The sequence below is a fragment of the Antrostomus carolinensis genome, unplaced genomic scaffold (genome assembly GCF_000700745.2).
Source record: "Antrostomus carolinensis isolate BGI_N321 unplaced genomic scaffold, ASM70074v2 scaffold11383, whole genome shotgun sequence".
NCBI lineage: Eukaryota > Metazoa > Chordata > Aves > Caprimulgiformes > Caprimulgidae > Antrostomus > Antrostomus carolinensis.
This window is the reverse complement of record NW_010305890.1, coordinates 2,785-22,388: the sequence shown is the minus strand read 5'-3', so window position 1 is coordinate 22,388 and position 19,604 is coordinate 2,785.

Sequence of the window (19,604 nt, the reverse complement as noted above, 5' to 3'; positions counted from 1 at the left end):
CACAGGCTGCAGGGGAATCTCTGCTCCAGCACCTGGAGCACCTCCTCCCCCTCCTTCACTGACCTTGGTGTCTGCAGAGTTGTTCCTCTCACACCTTCTCACTGCTCTCTCTAGCTGCAAAGTCTGAAGCTTTTTTTTTTTTTTTCCTCCCCCCACTTTTTCTTTTTCTTAATTCTGTTATCACAGAGGTGTTACTGATGGGCTCGGCCTTGGCCAGCAGTGGGTCCGTCTTGTAGCCGGTGGCACTGGCTGCGTTGAACATGGGGGAAGCTTCTGGCAGCTTCTCACCAAAGCCCTATGTCCCCCCTGATACCAAAACCTGGCCATGCAAACCAAATACACAGAGCCTGGCTTTGACAAGCTGCACACACAAAGGATCTTAGAAACCACACTTCAGCACCGTTATGCCAGTGCCAAAGTTTGCAGCCTGCACCAGCTTTCACAAGTCCAACAAGCAGAGCTCAGGTCAGCAGCCTGTTAGAGCTGGTGAGAAACACCTATTTCCCATCCACATCACACCCATGGTGGTAGATATTGGCAGAGAAGCAGCAATGGTTTGCCATCAAGCCACCTTCTCTTTTGAGACACTGGGGACAAAAACCCAGTAACTGAATAATCAGCATTTTACACTTCCCAGGATCACTGTAGAACAAGCAGTGAAACCACACTCAAGAGGATGAGTCACTTCAACGGTAACTTTGAAAATGTTCTTTTTGTAGAAGCAAAAGCAGAAACTAGTAGATAATAGAGATTACAAAAACATTTTAGACACTAATGACTGGTTTAAAAAAATCACTCAACCTCAGAGCAATTAGATGTGTTTTACTTTTAGTGAAAAAATGCTTGTTCAGTAGCTTTTAGAATGGATTTTCAATAATAGTTACTTCTAATAATACACTGCACAGATTTCTTTGTGTATTATCTAGATAGGATTAGTTCCTTTTTTGACACAGGGAAAACAGGGGCAAAAAAAATACATGAAGAGGCTGGCTCCAGGTCATCCAGAAAAGTCAGAGTAAATCAGAGTAAATACCAGAAAATGAATCAGACTCTACGATTTCCTTTATGCAATCACCATCACACTAGGCTAAATTCTGCTCCCAGCTCTATACATTGGGGATGGAGGTGAATGCAAGACTGAAGAACTTGACCTGATTATTTTTTAGATGCCAATATCTCAGATTTCCTTCTATGTGATTTCAAATAAGCATGGAGAGGTTTTAGTAAACTAAGTAGTGGCCTATTTGACAGACACTTCAGTATAGTATACAGTTTCCATGTGGTTAGATAACAGAATCTAAAAGAATCAAATTCATATTTAATATGGCTTCAAATACAAGCACACTCCAAATTCCTGATTTACAAGCAGAAAGCTCCAGTTCCTGAGACACATCAGTTGCTCAGGCCTTCTTCACTCACCCTTCAAAGCTGCATTTTAAACAAACCATTGCCTCAAGGAAAAGTCATGGGGAAAAAGGCTCCAAAGCCAAAAGTGTATCACAGCTTATAAAATATTAACAGTTAGCGTGGCTTCTGTTTTCCCAAAGCTTGTTTTCCACTCCCCAACTCCTTTAAAACAAAAGACAGACCTACGCTCCTTCTCAGCATGTTTCTCCCCCATAAACAATCATCATAATTAGGTACAGCAAATAAAGCAGTCATATGGGGGGTGGGGAGTGGGGAAATACGAAGGTGGAGTCAAGACATTGCTGATACTTTCATTCCTTTTAATGACTCTAGACTACTAAATACGATAGTTGTATTTCAGAGACAATGGGAAAGCAAGCTGAGCAATTCCAATGTGCTACAGAGAAAAACAGATCCTTTCCAAAGAGCTTACGATATAAATAATGCAGTCAAAGTAGTGTTAAAAAATAATTACTGTTATTCAGACTTCATCTATAGGAAAAATAAGCACAAAGATCCTCCTCCTTTTCTTTTCAAATAAAAAGGGCATTTGAAGAAATGCAAGTATTTCTGTCCTGATCAGTCAGTTTAACATAATCCCACCTAACCCATTCTTATTGGGCCTCCATCGGTGGTGCTATTCACTTTCTCCCCATGGCTCAGCATCCTTTTTCAACCAGCCACAGGTCTCTGCACCTTGGTAAAACCTAAGCCTGTCACCCAGCCATCAAACTAGGATGAATCAAAGATGACCAATGTAAACCTTCCTCCTGATCAGACACATTACAGCACATACTTTAATGGATAAAGACCTTCTGGAGGGGCCTCCAAAACTTTAGGCCCATCTCTCTGGGACTTACAAGATGGAGACATCTTTGCATTCAGAGCAGGTGGGACAGCAGGCAGAGAAATCAAGATAAAGTGGATTTATAATATCATAATATCCTACTAGTTCAGAATAGAAGAGAGCACATGAGCAACCAACTGCAAAACCAAGTAGCACAATATTTGAGCATAAGTCTTAATTAGTTAGGACTGATGATAAAAACTAATAGATTGCTTTAATCCTAAACAGGCTTCTTTCAAAGTTATTCAGCAAATTAAAATAAATAAGCAAGGCTGAAGTCTGAGTCTATCTTGGAAACCTGACAACTGGTTCTTGAATGGTCTTCAGCTACTTATTGGGCCTTTTTCAGTGCAGTAGTGCTGATGAAATCCACTGATGAAATCTTTCCCAGATCCAGGTTTACCGTAAGTGATGACTAAGAGGAAGAGATTTGTTTTTCTGGTTCACTATGAAGATAATCACCCCAAGGTAAGCATCCTCAGCCATCAGGCCGCAGAGAGGACAGACAAGAGCTGAGGGAAGGAAAGCTCTCTCAAGCACCAAAGGCAGGATAAGGCTGCTGCTTCAGGTTTGTATCATTTCCTGTAGCCCCATTTTTACTGAATCTTTATTATTAGATTATTTTGTTGTCATTTGTCCCTCCCTTCACATTCTTCTACAGGAGAAAAGGCATGACTCAGAGACGAGGAGGTGCAGAAGAGCATCGTCTCTGTTTCACAGGAAGCTAAATGTTTGGTTTTCCTCAGAAGGATGTGCTCATCCAGTGAGGTCCCTGCAGGTCCTCACTCAAATACACGATGCTCTGTAACACCTGTGTACTGTACAGCAAAAAAGCCTAAATTCAAGGTTATTAAAGGCACTTTGTGTCTCACACTGCAAGGCCTCCAGATGCACCTAGGATTTACATTCCAGAGAAGAAAGAACAAAAGAGAATGACACAACGAAGAATTAAAATATTTGATTATAAACACATTTCATTTCAGATACAGGAGCATGCCTTGGGTCAGAGCTACAAAGATGAAGATGGCTTGGGTCTGCTTTCTAGCATTAACATTAATCTTTAACAGTCCACATGAAAGGCCTTTTGGAATATGACTGTTCCTTTTACACATATCAAAAAGGAGTACATGAGTTGGGGAGAATTAATAAACAAGATTAAGCTGTTCAAAATGAAATATGATTTACATAGTAAAATTTAACAAGGAAAGTACTAGTCCTTGTACATCATTCATTTCACAATAGCCTCTCACTTGGGTGTGCAAAGTTATACCTGTACTATATACAAGTATAAACATATTTGGTAGATTTTATTCATTATTTGTACTACTTGTAGCAATACCAAGAATATTGGTGATACCAAGACCTTCCTTCTACTAGGTCAACAGACACTGAAACAAATCTTCAGAGATGACAGCACCTAGTTACAGAATTTATCTGACAGTTTCATTTCTGAACCTCCAACTCCTGGGCTCATTCATCTGGGTTTTCACTGTAATCCACAGCCCTACAAGTACATCCCTCCCAAAGCACAGGCACCTTCTACTAGTTGTAAGAAGTGCTTGAGAGCAGAGCCTCACTGTTTCCATTCACTCATTCAAGTAAGAGGAGCTTAACAAGCAAGTTTTTGTTTTCTTTTGGTTTTTTTTAATTAAAATACTGTTAGGAGCAACAGTGAGATTTCAGACTGTTATCCATTTGCTTTACATTTTCACAAGTCAGAAGCAGAAGGAGTGACCATGTCTGTGTTACGCTACATGTAAGTAAATGTTAATACTTGCTTTGACAGGCAGGATTATTATCTGTTGGCACATGGAAAATGCTCACAAACTCCATGACTCAAACACTATCAGGTAAGGAAGTGGTAATAGCACAGAGGAGGTATGAAAGTGGAGGCAGAGATGCATACCGCATTAGCAACTTTTTATTATTAGCAGCTGTTTCCAGGCATTGCTTAGACTATCTGAGGAATCATTATGAAGAACTAACATTAAAAATGTGCATGAAAAATTGACTAGAACTTATAAAGATGTGAACTGAAGGAAAACTGTCAGAAAATGTCAGCAGACTGGTTTGTAGGATAAAAAGCCACATAAATCTTTCTCCACCCAAGTCAGTAACTGTTAGCATGCAATATAGCTGCTGGTACCTTGTTGTTTAACCACAAATAACATGGAGCACTAATAACACACTGCCGCCTGTCAACAGCTGGTACTGAAAACTGAACACAGGGGCAAATTACCTGTTAGCAGCATGCTGCTTCCAGAAGCAGACAAAACTCTGAAGAAATAGGAATAAAATTTGTGGGAAAATGTCTTTTCAAATCCCTAAACCCAAATTCTGTGCTCAATGTGTATATGAATCCTCAGTGTTTCTGGAGAAGGCAAGAACCAGTTACAGCTTGAGGGGACTGCTGAACTGCTTTGTTCCTTTCACAAGCATGAGCACTGTACTCACAGGTACCCCAGAAGTAAGACATTTCTGTCATAATTATTCTTCATACATGGCCAACTGCTTTATCAGCTATCAGTCTAGTCACAGAAAGAAGAGGTTTGGGGGGCTCCCAGAACACAAGAGCAGGTAGAGTCTGGTTCACCTGAGGCTCAGGAGTCAACCACTTGTCACTTGAGCCACCTGAATCACTCAACTCCATTACAGAGCACTTTATTGCCAAGTAGCAATAATTATTATTTTGCCCAGACTGGAACAGAATGGCTCAGTTATACAGTGGCTAGATACTATTTGTACTGCTGTGACAGCCTGAAGCCATCAGTGACCAGCAGCATCCTGGTTCACTGAATATCATGACGGGCCCACCAGTTCCCTAGACATTGCTAAATACTGAATCCATGCTTAGGAGCCACAATCCAGCCAGGGAAGCAAGCTCTGAACCATTAACCTGCATGTTAACCAGCACCCGGGGGGCTTTCAGTCCAGCTAAGCTAACTCAATTGAGCTAAAAAGATGAAACCACACTCAACTGCCCTTCCAGTGAGGGCCTCCTCTTGGCATTATTTAGTTTGAAGGAAAGGGTCTGTGAAGGGATGAGGAGCCCTTTGCCTGCTGGCACTAAGGAGAGCGGAATCCATAAGGGCATGTCCTACATTTGAACTTCTCCATGCACATCCCATTCAGGATCCACATCTAATGAAAATGGCTCCTTAACAATAAATGACTGAAAGGTCAACAAGCACTTTGACAGAATGGAAGTCGACCAGAAATTAATCCCACTACAAACAAACAAACAAAAAAAAAAAGGCAGGGCACAAAACTAAGTAATTTCAACTTTCTAAATGAAAATTTTGAACTAAAAGCAATAACAACAAAGCAGCCTCAAGCCTGTCCAAGTTTTACTCCTGCAAGCACGGCACCGTGCTGGCAAATCATCTGGTTCTCTTTAGCAACCATCTGTGCTTGCCTTCACTTAAGGAAGAATTAGCAAACAGAGGAACTGGCACACATGAAGCACAGCACGTAACAGACTATATTTAGATTCACTTTCGGCTTCACTCCAGAGATTAAAAGCAAGTAAGACCAGGTGTTTTAACTGGGAAACGTGAATTTCAATGCCACCTTACATACTGGCATTCATAAGAAGTCAATGCACCAATCAGCCTCATTTTTAACTGTTGTCTTTGCCTTCTTCCCCATGCAGAGCTTCACGAGTCCCTACTCTTGCACTCCCTCAGCTTTACAACCTGGACACGGAATTGATGAAGCCTTCACTGAAAAGCAGAACAGAGGAGATGGGCCAGAAAACTCCATCTTTGTTTTATAGTAGTTTTTTGTTTAGTTTTTAAACATGAGAACCAGGATCCTACCAATTCCTGATAGCATCTGGAAACCCCCTCCCACTGACACAAAGAACCAATGACAATTACTGCCTAGAACATGGTTGGGTTTGTTGGGGGGGTACCTTAGTCACCTAGATTACATTTAAACTAGGCTTATTTAGTTTCTTTTTGCAAACATTATGAGGGAAGAGTGTAAAAAATTTTAATTTGTCACAGAGATAAGAAAATGCATTCAAATATCATGAGTTGAAACATTTTTTTCTACATGGGGAACTGGAACACAATGCTCAGCCAGCAAAATAAAGCTTACCATTACAAGCAAAGGTTCAGAAGACTTCTAAAAAAAGGGTATTTTAAAGAAAGGCATTAAGATTAAATGGAACAAAATACAGTCTTACCTACCAATTTGTAGCAAGCTGCTCCTCGGATAACAGTTATAATATATCCACATTTAAATATCAAGCTTTAAGTTCTTAATATTAAAATCAGAGTAATCTGCCTCTTAATTCTTACTAAATATGCCCATGTGCAACTTGACAGTCACACTGATGACAGACCAATAAAACTAGAATAAAGTATTCTCATCAATTCTAGTATAACACCAAATCAGCTGAGGATGTACGTTAAACGATACACACTGCCACTTACAGAGGTAACTGTTGTGGCTTGCAGGTGGTTTATGGCTGTTAGCAGAGGTCCAATTTTCTTCTGCCTTTAGCCCTGTTACCACTCTTGTAAACAGAAGTGTTCAGTAACAGACAAACACACCATCTCAAGTGACACTGGCAGTCTTTGTCTTTAGCTTCCCAGCATGCACAGCTATAAAAGTACTGAGTAAAAAATAAATTTTAAAAAAAAAGATTAATTTGGAGATCTTGGATAACTACTGCCTCCTACTGAAGGAAAAAGGAAAAATAAAATCATAAAGATAGTTTAGGTTGGAAGGGACCTCTGGAGGTCAAGTGATCCAACCTCTTTCCAAAAGCAAGGTTGACAAAGTTGTATTGCTCAGAGTCTCATTCAGACAAGCTTTAAAAGTTGCCATGGATGGAAACCCTCTGGGCAACCTGTTCCAGTGTTTCACTCACCATCCTCAAGTGAAAAACTATCAGCTCATGGAAAAAATGAGCATAGGCCTGTCCCCTCAGTCCCTGGAGTACATGAACTACTGGAACTTGCATAAAACCAAATGGAAGTATATTGTTGGAAAAGGTCTTATTTCCAATTTGGAGGTTTTCTGGAATGAGTGGTCTATGCATTACAGGTACAGAAAAGTCGAGATTCTAGACCAAAAATTAAAAGGTGAGCTGGTCATCACAGTCTTTTATTGTTTTGTACTGTGTTGTTTTACAGAAATCACTTCCACACCCTAAGGGAGCAGAGACAACCTGCTTTCAAAAATGGCTGGTAGGGTTATTACTGGCCAATGGTGAAGAACACCATCAAACACTGCTCGGTATATTCTCACCTCAAACTGGCAGCATGCAGCATTTTCTATGTCATGTAAAATGTGATTGTTTAGTCGGCTCTGTGATCCAGCCTTCCCAGGAAGAAGCTGGTGGAAAGGACCAAACCATTTCCTCATGCACACACTGGAGACCAGAACTTCTCACTGTAGCTGAGGGACCACCCTGTGTGCTTTATACACAAGGGTATATAAATTGTATATATATACAATTTAAGACATCATTCCACATGGCTGTCAAGCAATCACCTTTCCCCACCAAGAGTTTCAAACAAAATACTAAGTTTTTAATCCTATTTTTAATGCTGACTAGCTAAATAAAAATAAAGGCTTCATGTTTATCTCAAGCTACTCCACAGGACCTTCCACAGTCCACCTCTATAACAAAACTCCCCAGTATGCTACCAGATCTCCCACCACTCTCAGGCAGAGTGCACAGAGCTGCTTATACCACAGTGCTATAAACGAGAAATAGTTTGGACAAGAATAGAGACAGGATTGGTTTAGAACCCATGATAATAAATAGGTTTCAGGAAGCAACATGGAGGGGAGCAGCAAGCAAGGAGCAGGATGTACACACAAATGAGACACTCCAGACTCAGACCCTTGGAGAAAGCCCACTGAGAGACAAGATCCAGCACATCACTAAAAAAAAAAAAAAAAAGAGAGAGAGAGAAAGAAGGAAAAAAGATCTCCGAAAGGAAAATGCTAGAGACAAGTATGAAGCTTCTTAAGATGGAAGGGACAGAGAATAAGTTTCAGTGAGCTGGTGCATAAACATTTTGCCAATGGAAGCTTGGGATCAGATCTTATTTAAGTCTCCAGTGAAAAGGAGCATGATTGTCTCTCCACATCATAGAAGCTTCATGTGATTAGAAGTCTCTGCAGATTCAGCTCCTGCCCAGCACAGAGCTCAAACAGCAGGAGCGTAAATTGGAGCTGAAGTGCACTGGCAGAGCTGCCGCGGGAGGGAGAAGCGTGCCCACCCCTGCCTCTCCAGGGCTGGCTCCAGGACTGTCCCTGATCCCTCCTGCTCACAAGCAAGAGCTGGGGGGGTGTCAAGGGGAGAAATATAAATGATCAAGAACAAAATTAGACCCATTCTTCATAAAGCAGACCTAATTAGAAGTGTCAGGTCTCATTATGAGCCATATCTCCACTAGATAGGAGTCCCATTACTCAGGAGAGATGTATATGCAAAAGACACATCATTTCTTAAAGGTGTGCTCATCTTTTCTTTACCCACACCACACCCAAAGGGAAAAATCTCATTACACAGGGGTGGAGGCAGAGCCACCTCTGTAAGAGCCAATGTCAACTGCATAAAGAAAACACTGGGAGAAGCACTGCCAACCCTGTTTCATACATAAAACTTCTATTCCTCCCTTCCCTCTGAAAGGCCAGGAGCAATCATGCCCCAAACACCCAAAACAAGGCTGTTGCAACACAGTCAAGCAGCAGTTTACAAAGGGCCTGTTCATTTCCTATTGAAATCATTAGAAAGAGTCCGTTAACAGATGTGGAATTTAAAAAATAGTGTAAATTAATCTTTGGATTTGGAATTTTAAAAATAGTGTAAATTAATCTTTCCTAGTCCTGCATATAAGCCTCCAAAACTCTCTATCAAACCACTACCCATCCTGGTCTCCAATGAAGTCCAGATGTTTCTTATTCATTGGACATTAGCACCTGCATCTAATACCAGATGCTTCCATGCCAAACACCTAAAGGATTTTCATGGTGCCCTGACAAGGTCTGAAGGAAGGTGGGCCAGGTCTGCCACAGGGAAAGGAGCAGGTCTGGAAAAGTAGTTGCTATAGGTTCTGCCATTCTGGAGAAAAGCAGTTCAGGTGACACTGTACAGTGAATGAAGGTATTTTATTTATCTCTTCCTCTACAGTGCATTGTTTGTGCTAAAATCCATCTGGCCAGTCTCTGAAGGCCAGCTGCACAGAAGCAGTCACTAGCAGTTTTCCTCAAGAAGGTTTGGCTGCAGTGAGCTCCCTCCAGGCTGCGCGGAGGGTGTAAACCAAGCCAGGATTATTCTAGGGCTGTCTGCAGTTTTGGGCTTCAGGGAATAAACAAGAAAGAAAGAGATTCAAACTGCTTTGCAGAATTCAACAAAAGGATTCCTTTGACAGAGAAGCAGGGCAGAATTAATTCCTTCAGCAGGCAGAAGAAACCCAGTCATTATACAGTATTTGCTGTCTTAATACTACAAAAATAGGACGCTTTTACTAATTATAGTTTGGTTTTGCTTTGTTTCACATCACTATATCTAAGTTACAAAATACTTCAGCCAAACATAACGAAGAACGAGGGCAACGTAATGGCAGACCAGGGCCAAGTACAGACAAAGCATTAACTGTACTTCCCACCAGAGTAACAAACGAGCGCTTGTCCACCCCAGCATTTAGAAAAAAGGTCCTCTTCATGCCCCCAACTCACATGGCTGTAGCTGCAGTTATTGTTCTAGCACTGTATGTTAAAACTAGATACACCATCTGTATTAGTATGTTTTTCTCAGAAATGGACTTGGTAGTCCAATCTCATCCAGCCCGAGGTCAATGATTTGAATATGAAAAGTGACTAGATACAAGAAGACCTAAAAGCTTGCAAGCATTTGTTCTTAGATTCTTTAGAAATCAGCCAGGTGCTCTTCAGTCTAAGCACTTCAATAAAATCTCATGGTTATGGAAGCTGCAGCTACTGTGGTTACATTGTACACACACTGTTCTGCAAGTGCAAGGATGCTCTTTGTCACCAGCAGGAGAAACACGCATGTCTCATCTACTCTTACCGCCCCTAAAAGCCTACCATGTAGTTCACCAATTACCTTAGGATGACTGCTGTCCTCAGAGGCTGCTAATTACAGCAGCTAAACTCAGTTCACTTGTTACATGCTCAACCTGAAAACAAATCTCATCAAATAAATGAAAGTAGCAGCAGCAGCACAGGAATTCAAAGTGTTCCACAAGAGGTGTAAGACATTTCATCTCTCTCCCAAGCAGTCTCTGGCCATTGCTAAGGCTGCTGATTAAGGACAGCAATTGTTTTTTCTAACTGGGACAGTGATACTACATAAAAACAACCCAGAGCATCCACTTATAAGAAGTATCACAAGACTACTCTCAAGACCCCAGCACCCAGCCAACATACAAAAAGAGGGAAGGAAGACTCCCACCCCTCCACTGCTTTTTTGTGGAGACTAAGCTATTTCTAAGCCTCAGGCGATGTTTCCTACATCAAGAACACTTTTGTAATTCTTTCCATAGCAGCAGAAAGCATGTGATACCTTCACTAGTGCTCACTGAAGTACTTGACTGTGCTTCCCCAACAAGCACTGAAGACAAAAGTGTGTTAAATACATGAGCAAACATGACCCAAGTAAGCTTCACAAATCTGCAGAATATACAACTACGGGATACTTTTTACTCACAGGAGGTTGCCCTTAGCATGCCAGCCTTCCTTTAGGATCTCTGAGTAATTTGTACTCCCATGCCTCAGAGAACTGTTGAAAATTAAAAGGCTAATATACAAGTCACTGCTGAGTTCACAGTGATTGATATGTATGTGAACACGTGTGTATGAACCATCCTATTGATAAGTTTGTCCCTGGAAGATGCTGTGTGTAATAAATGACAAAGCTAACATTAAAAACCATGAGATTCAGAGTTAGTCCTTTAAAAATGTCACTGGAGTTAATATTGCTCCCACCTTGCCACCTAAACTTTCTCACAAAAGATCTACAAAGGAGAGATAGATGGGCAAAAGAGCACAGAAGATACCACGAAACTGGTCCAGAGATTCTAAAGACAACGATCACTGCAGATTTGAGGCTTTGTTTTACAGATTAAATCAACCTGACACAGAAAGATGAAAAAAATTGGAGGAAGAGACCACAGCAGAGAAAACAGCAACACTACTAAGCATTACTGAAATGTGATTGCCTCCATAGCTTTACCAGATGTTACTTCAGTTTCCATGGGAAGCATGTAGGATCTTTTCTAATTCATTTTAATTCTTGTTACGGACAGCGGACTGTGGAGTCACCCTTGCAATGTGTTCTAAGTTTCATGTGTTCTCCAAGACTACTATGTGGATTTGATGGACCTCAATGGTTCTTTTTCCAAAGGGGGAGAAGAGAACAGGCCCAATCTCATCTGCCCATCCAGATGTGCAGGATATTCACACATTTAATCCCCATCAGTGCTAATGGAATTGTGCATGTTAATCTTTTGCTCATGAGGTCCACACTAAACAGCATCACCTCATCATTTAGCTGCCCACTCCTTTAGCCTACATTTTATGCACGTCTGTTGGAAATACCAAGAAATGCAGTGGTAGAGTGGTTCTGCTTGGTTACACCAAGGCTTTGCCAAAAGAGCATTTCTGTGTTCATATAAAACCATCGGGGGTTAGGGAAGTGATGATGCACGCACAACCAAAGTAATTCTGGTGGTCTGCTTCTTTGAATCCTAGGGTCAAGGTACTTTGCATTCAATCCAGAAGACACAATAGCACTAACAACTTACACACTTATTTTTCTTCAGACATTTCCTGCTATCACAGTTCAGACAACCAATGGTGACCAGGAGGTCAGACATTTCCCAGCAGATAAGACCAGCCAGACTATGGCCCCAGGCTCTTCATTCCACTAGCTGATCTTTCAAAGCTGAGAAGTTCCCAGCATGATGAAATCATCATGCTTCATTAACAACAAATATGTGCTTGTTTTCTTTAAGTACATTAATTTTTCAACACAATTCCAACTTTGGAAAAATAGTATGTTTTTCTAACTCCTCTTTTCACCTGGACAGGAGGAGCCAGAGTGAAAAGGTCTCTCAGCTGTAGATGGTGACACTGTCCAGAGACAAGTGATGTAATTTGGGACAAGAAGGAGAACCAGCCTAGAACAGGCTTTGGTGTTTTGTTCCTGGAGCTGGGAGACATTTACTGACTGTTCACACACAACACCACACACATGCATCCACTGCTTCCTTTGAAAATACCTGTACCAATTGCCTTGGAAGAGCATTGTGAAACCCTAATATTCCTAAAGGATCAAAGCCCCTAAAATGAAGAACTGTCTGTAAAAATGGCACGTACTCTCACATGTAGCATCCATTCCACAGCATTCAGTTTGACCACCTTCTAATCCATTACAAAAAGAGCTACCAAATAACTTGCACCACGAGACAGTAAATATCAACACAAAACCTAGGTCTATACAACTCAGATACCGACAATCTCAGATTTCCTAAATTAGCCTACTACATCCACAGTGTAATAAGGATTTCAACAGAATAACAGGCACACTGAATGGAGAGAAGAGGTAGAGGAAAAAAGATGCAGCTTTTGCAAAGATGGCTAACAGAAATCATCTCCTCCAAAAGCTAAGATGAAAGGCACTGGCTTCTGATGTACTAAAAATAAATGCAACACATGCTTCCATCCTGTGAATTAATTCTTCACAGGTGAATAGATACAGAGCTCTTCTGCCTTTCCATTTCACCTCTCCAGCCCCTCCAACTTCCACAGATTTCCTTTCTGTTACAGAAAAGCAGTTAAAACACAAAAACGCAGAACAGCCAGTGATGTCTCTATTTGGCACATTCTTGGAACTGTGATTCAATGTTAATTTAAAAGTACTTCGAATCAATTTAAGTAATCTTCCCAACTGATGCTGCAAAAGGGAGCAGTTAGGAAATGAAAGCCTCAGTAATCACTCAAAAACATCACAGACTCCAAAAGGTGTCTGAAAATACCTGTCCTTCACCTCTTGCAACCTGTTCTGTTCCCCTATACATACATCCTCTTCCTTCACCTCATCAAACAGATCTTTTATCATATTTTATAGAAGCATTTAAGCTTGATGCCACCAGGCTACAGATGCTTACAGGCATTTTTTTTTTAAATAGAAGTTCCACTTTTACTGCAAGATTGCTTCAGTCTCTTCACACAGTTTAAAATAAATTTAGCAGGCAAATATTCAGACACTAACAAATAAACCCATCCATCCCTGTGGCACATTCATTAGCACCTACCTTTGCCTGTAGTCATTATCTGCAGTGCTTGTGAGATGCTGAGGAAGAGCACTGTGCTCCGGGAGCAGCCCTACACTACATGGCTCAGCAACTCAACCACCAGCAAACTCTCCACCCTCCTGAACCACTTCTCTGTGTGACCTAGCAGGCGATTGCCACCTCTCCTCCAAAATAAAAGCCTGCTCAGCGTTCAGCTGAGTGCCATGGGTCCTCCTATGCCTGCTTGCTCACATCCCTCCCTTCTGAATTTGAGAGTTTAAAATGCAAGAGGCAGTAATATGCTTATTTACAAAGTTGTGTAATAGAAGGGGAGCAGGGCTCACCTTGGCTGTTTGTATCTTCCACAAGGATGTACTATCAGATAATGGCACTCAATTCAAATATCACTCAGACATTACTGCGCTCTCAGCCCCCATGCAGGTGGAGGGGTATTTCCTTGCCTTTCTTTTTTGTATGACACAGGAATGACATTAGTTTTCTATTTAATTTTATATTTCAACTTGAAAATAGTATTCAGAGAGAACAAGCCATAACAGAAATTAAATTGCAGGAGGAGGTATGAATGCAGAAAAGCACAGTGCAGCGTTTGTTGGTTCAAAATTTCCCTGTGTTATCACAGTCAGTCACCCCTCCTCCCAGTCTGCAACTCTGCTGCTTGGATATGTGTTGACAAACAAACAATATCCCACCCACAGACACACTGCAGCACTTGGCAAATGTGGGTGCTTTTCCTCCGTATCATAAAAATCAAAATAGCAATTCAGTGACTCTGCTTTGTTACCAGCAAAACACAGGAATCTAAAATAGTTCTAGTTTCCATCTAATTGCCAAGTTGTCAACTGCACCATAAACAGAATTTATTCAAACAGGATATTTACCTTAAGCAATATCTCAAACACAGAAGTAGTTCTACTGAAAAGTAACACTGCTCCTTCTTCATAGGCTTTTAGTAACTGCAATTATCACACCTGCTATTTAAGCATTGTTTTAATTAACCTGGCTTACCCTCCAAACACACACTTACACAGACAGCTACTGAAATTGCATCCTTTCCTCACCTTACTCTGTGCAAGTACCTGTGGGGGAAGAGATCTCGGCTCCAGACCTCAGGCTTTAAGATCTCCTGCTTTGATTTCCTTGTAGCCCAAGACCACCGTCACCTCCACTATCCTTCAATCTTGCTCTCCCAAGCAAAGTAAAAATTCAGCATAGACAAGAAAGTTCAATCCACTCCCTACCATGGGTACCATACTGACACCCCACCACAGCATCCCTATGCACCAAGGTAGAAGCGCCTCCCAAAAAATTGTGTGACTTGTGTAAAAAAAGGAGCGTCCCAAGCAAAGTAAAAATTCAGCATAGACAAAGTTCAATCCACTCCCTACTCATGGTTGCCATACTGGCACCCCACCGCAGCATCCCTACGCACCAAGGTAGAAGCGCCTCCCAAAAAACTGTGTGACTTGTGTAAAAAAAGGAGCATTTACATCAAAGAATGTCTTATTATTACATCATGATGATCAAAAGCGTAAAAACCACACCAAAACATTTTGGTTACTAATAGCTTTAGTTTGGGTCATCGTTTCCTATCAGCCTGTATCTCCCAGCAGATCACTTATTTCATTATTAATTTGTCCTGAAACTTGATTACAAAGTCTTCTGGAGTCCAAGTCTGATCAAAAGTCAATTCAAATCCATGGAAAAACTGTGCACTTTATGTTCAGGTCTTTCCAGGTGTAACACCAAGGAAATCCATGCAGTATTAATTTCTTGGAGTCTCTGTTTATGTCCAATAGCTTCTCTCCGTATCACATCCAACTTAAGATGAGGAAAAACTTATTTACTTTGGAGGGTGACAGAGCCCTGGGACAGGCTGCCCAGAGAGGTTGGAGTCTCCATCTCTGGAGATGTTCAAAACCCATCTGGATGCAGCCCTATGCAACCTGCTCTAGGTGAACCTGCTTTGGCAGGGGGCTTGGACTAGATGATCTCCTGAGGTCCCTTCCAACCCCAACCATTCTGTGATTCTGTGATCATTGCACAATGTCACACGAAGACAGCAGCTGACTAGCTGGCAATTATTGGCTCTTTCATGCTGAAAATGTATTTGTCCCAAGGGAATAAGGCATCTGCGTAATTAGCAAAAGCAGTTACACAAAAAATAATTAGCTTGCTGAAAGCCCAAAGGGGGAAAAACTGTAATTTTTGCTTCAAGAGGCTGACTAATTATATGCCAAATAACAAAACAGAAATGCACTGAGAATCACAGAGAAATCCAGTGTGGATTTTAACTTCATATTCTAGCTATAGGGGCTGCTGGTAGCCTAGCAACAAGCAGCATACTTCAGCATGCCAAAACCTCCCTCTGACTTAATGAAACACCCCAGATTACTATGCAAACCTCCCCCACCACACTATGCATTTGATTCTTGTATTACTAAATGATCAAAACAAAGCTTAACAAAAAAAATAATCAAGCAATTCAAAATAAACTCGAAGAAGCACTAATGGACCATGGCATAGAAAGGTAAGTAAATATAAGACATACAAATTATTTTCATAGACTTAAAATTCACATTCTGATTAGAGTTGATTCATTAGATTTACTAATGGGATCAGAAAATGTCCTATTATTTTAAGCACCTTTTCTAGTAAACTGAAGAGTTTTCTCTTTATTTGTGTCTTGGGAAGAATGAGTTAATGAATCATCAACAGTTTACAGAACATTCACCAATCTCCAGATTACTGCTGATACACAAAAAACCACTGCTGCAGTTGCATTATTTTATTGGCATGTTCAGTGACCTGCTAGAGGAAATTTAGCTCTGGGACTACTGTTTGGGATAAGAAATCAGTTTTAGTCATTGTTCTTCTTTGACTAGTTCTTTTCCCATACTTAATTTCAGAAGCCACAGTTGCTTCCTCAGCTGTCCAGTACTGCTAAGTGTTCTGTAAGTCAGGTTTGACAAACACTTTCAAGTGTTGTTGTAATTAGCACAACTCCAGTGCTCCTAGGCCAGGGCTCAGTTACCAGTGACACTTCAGCCAACAGCTTGGTTACCCACCTGAGATGCCCACCAGAGCAGTAACCATATTTACCCATAAGACTACATTAAAAAGTTAGACTTGATCTTTGCTCATGAGCTAGGAAGTCATGATACAGCCTCAGTTAACCTTTCCATTTCAGAGGCATGTGTTAACCCTACACAACAGAAAGCCCTTCCCCAGGGGGCAAAGCATGTTACTTTTCCCCCAGGTCCATTCTGCAGCCAGTTCACACCCAACACAGGGAGCAGCTCAGGGCAGAAAACCCAGCACAGGGGAGCTGATGCTGCCTCCTCCACAGTGCCATTTTACACACAAACATTGGCCAGGCTGCCTCCCAAAACCCCTGGGACACTCATGTAGTCTGCATAGAGCTAGAAATAGTACAGACCAGTTACAGAGAGGGACTAATGTGAGCTTTAAAGACACAGTGTCACTCCACTGTATTGCCCGAAGTTATCTGATCCAGGCTGTGTAAGGTGAAGGTTGAAGCGTTAGCAGTGGGTTCACACCCTCACAGGCAATGCCTGGCAGCACTACAATCTAAAAGCAGCAGGACTAATGATAACACATAGACATCCTCATAATCAACACCACACACTGCCAGGCTCCAGGGATTAACAAGACTGAGACAGTTATATCCTGAGAAAGGCACATCCTTTGGATGTGCAATATTTATCATCATCTTTCCTGGTGATTTTGACAGCTGCTGAAAGTGTCACCTTTGTTCAAAAGCTGCAGGAGGTGTCAGAGACACAAGAAACCTGACAAACTTAGCTTGTCCTTAGGCCATAATAAACTTGTGACCATAGGTGAAGATAAGCCTCCTCCACTGGCTTACACAACCTCAAAAAGATAAAGTGGAAGTTGCACAGAGCTGTTGACACATTAGGTATGGTGAGCATGTATGTATGTATGCTGTATTTGTGCTGTGCTTGGAAGGCAAGAAAGAAACAATGAACCAGCCTATAGCACTATGGGAAACGGAATCCTCCCTCAGACACACAAAAAATATATTAATAACTGATGTTCTCATTATTAGCTTCACAAATGAGGACTATTTTAAAATAAAAATTAAAAACTCATGCAACTACAGCCTTTTTTTTTTTTATTATTATTAGGGAAGAGGAAAAGGTCCTGGTAGAGCAGTGGGAGACCCTATCCTTTCCATGCTTTGCTCTCCTTGACCCTTTAACAGTCCTCCAGTCTCTCAACTCCCTTTCCTCCAAGCTACTTTTTGGTCTCAGTGTCCACACAGGAGATTTAACAGAGGAGAAACGCTAACATACACACACACACACTCTAGGGATGGCATCTAGCCCCAGCGCGAGCAAGGACAGCGAGACATCAGCAGATCGGGTTAAGTAGAGTGAGGAAGACAAGAGTACTTGTGTCTGGAAGCACAAAAAGCCTGTCCATGAAGTCAAGGACAAGAGATGGGGTGTGTAAGGTCCCTGGCACTGCATATGCAAGAAAGGTAAGTCTTCAAATTCATCTAAAGAGAGACAGAGGAAGGGGTACTACAGGAAAAAAAAAATCTCAGTGAAGCCTGAAACTAGCAGATCTAATACACAGACGCTTTACTGGGACTTACAGGAAAAGAGAGTGTTCCTATGAAACCCTTCCTTTATTTTAAAACAGACGGTTTGCTTTCTTGGAAAGAGATGGCACTCTAAGAATAGTCAGCCCAGAAGAGGTCATCTCCATTGTCCCATCTTGCTCCTTTTGATATGTTCAACACTGCCAGCAGCCTTGAATCACATCACAGCATGCTCGCCACTAGGGTGCTCAGTCTAGAGATCAAAACCACCCTTCAAAAGCCAACGACTAGCAAGCGATGTCTGTTTGCAGACATGTACATGCAAAAATGATTGCACAGCTAAAATTCACGTTGCAAATCTAAATTAACCCTAGTTTCTTGCTCTTAATTGGAGTTTATTCTTACACATCTCACCTTTTCCATACTAAATGCTCCCCTAATGAGTTGTGACACATCCAATTTTCTACTATGACGACCTTAGTTTGGATTTCAAAAACCTTCTGTAAGTCTAGCTTAAGTTTATTTAAGGGCACATTAAGCTCCAAAATCTTTTCCCCTCTGCCTAGAGAAGAAACTCAACAGAAATCCCACCCACAGTCACCATCCCACCCCAGCATTTGTTAAAAAAAGACCACATAGCAACGCATCTCACCACAGAACACAAGTGTGTCTCCTTGACCTCCAGAGAACAGCAATCTACATAGTACAACGGCGCATCAAATTAACTTTGAAAGCCCATTTTATTCCACTATTAGCAAAGCAAACAAAAAATCTACCTTAGCCTTGCCAAGTGGAAAGCACGAAAGTTGTATCAGCAGTAAGCTTGTTTCAGTTTGAGCTAGGATTTCAGAACACCTAGAGGTGGTAAACCTTAAGATGTTTCCTAAGGGATTAGAGATTTTCTTCTTCCCTTTTAAAAAAGTACAAGGACATTTGTTTCTCAGCTGCACTTTTTTGCCACTCTAAGCCTCATTTACTCATACAGCCAATATTTTCAACATTTCACAAAAGCCTAGTTTTAACCTATTCCATCACAGAGGAACCCACACTAGGTCTTCAGCATTCCCCAGATGTACAAGAGAATATCACATCACATTTTGGAATAATTCAAAATATAACTTCAGACTTTTCAAAAAAGTAAATTTTATTATTTCCTGCAGGGATGAAGTTTACCATATTCATAATGGATATGGCAAGAGGAATGGTGTCTAGCAGTGAAAAAGAGACCTTTTCCAATTTAAAAGATCAGAGACCTCTCTGCTCTCTTGGCTTCTGAGAGCATGGTGGGAAAGATCAGAGACATCACGTCTCCTGCTCTGGGCCTTGTGGAGGCTGTGAGCTTGATAGGAACCTGCAGCACTGAACCCATGTTCTTCATCTCTGCTCTACTCAGCTGTTGGCAGAAAGATTAATTCCCTCACCAAGAATTTTCTCAAAAATCTATTCCTAAAAAAGCAGTGAC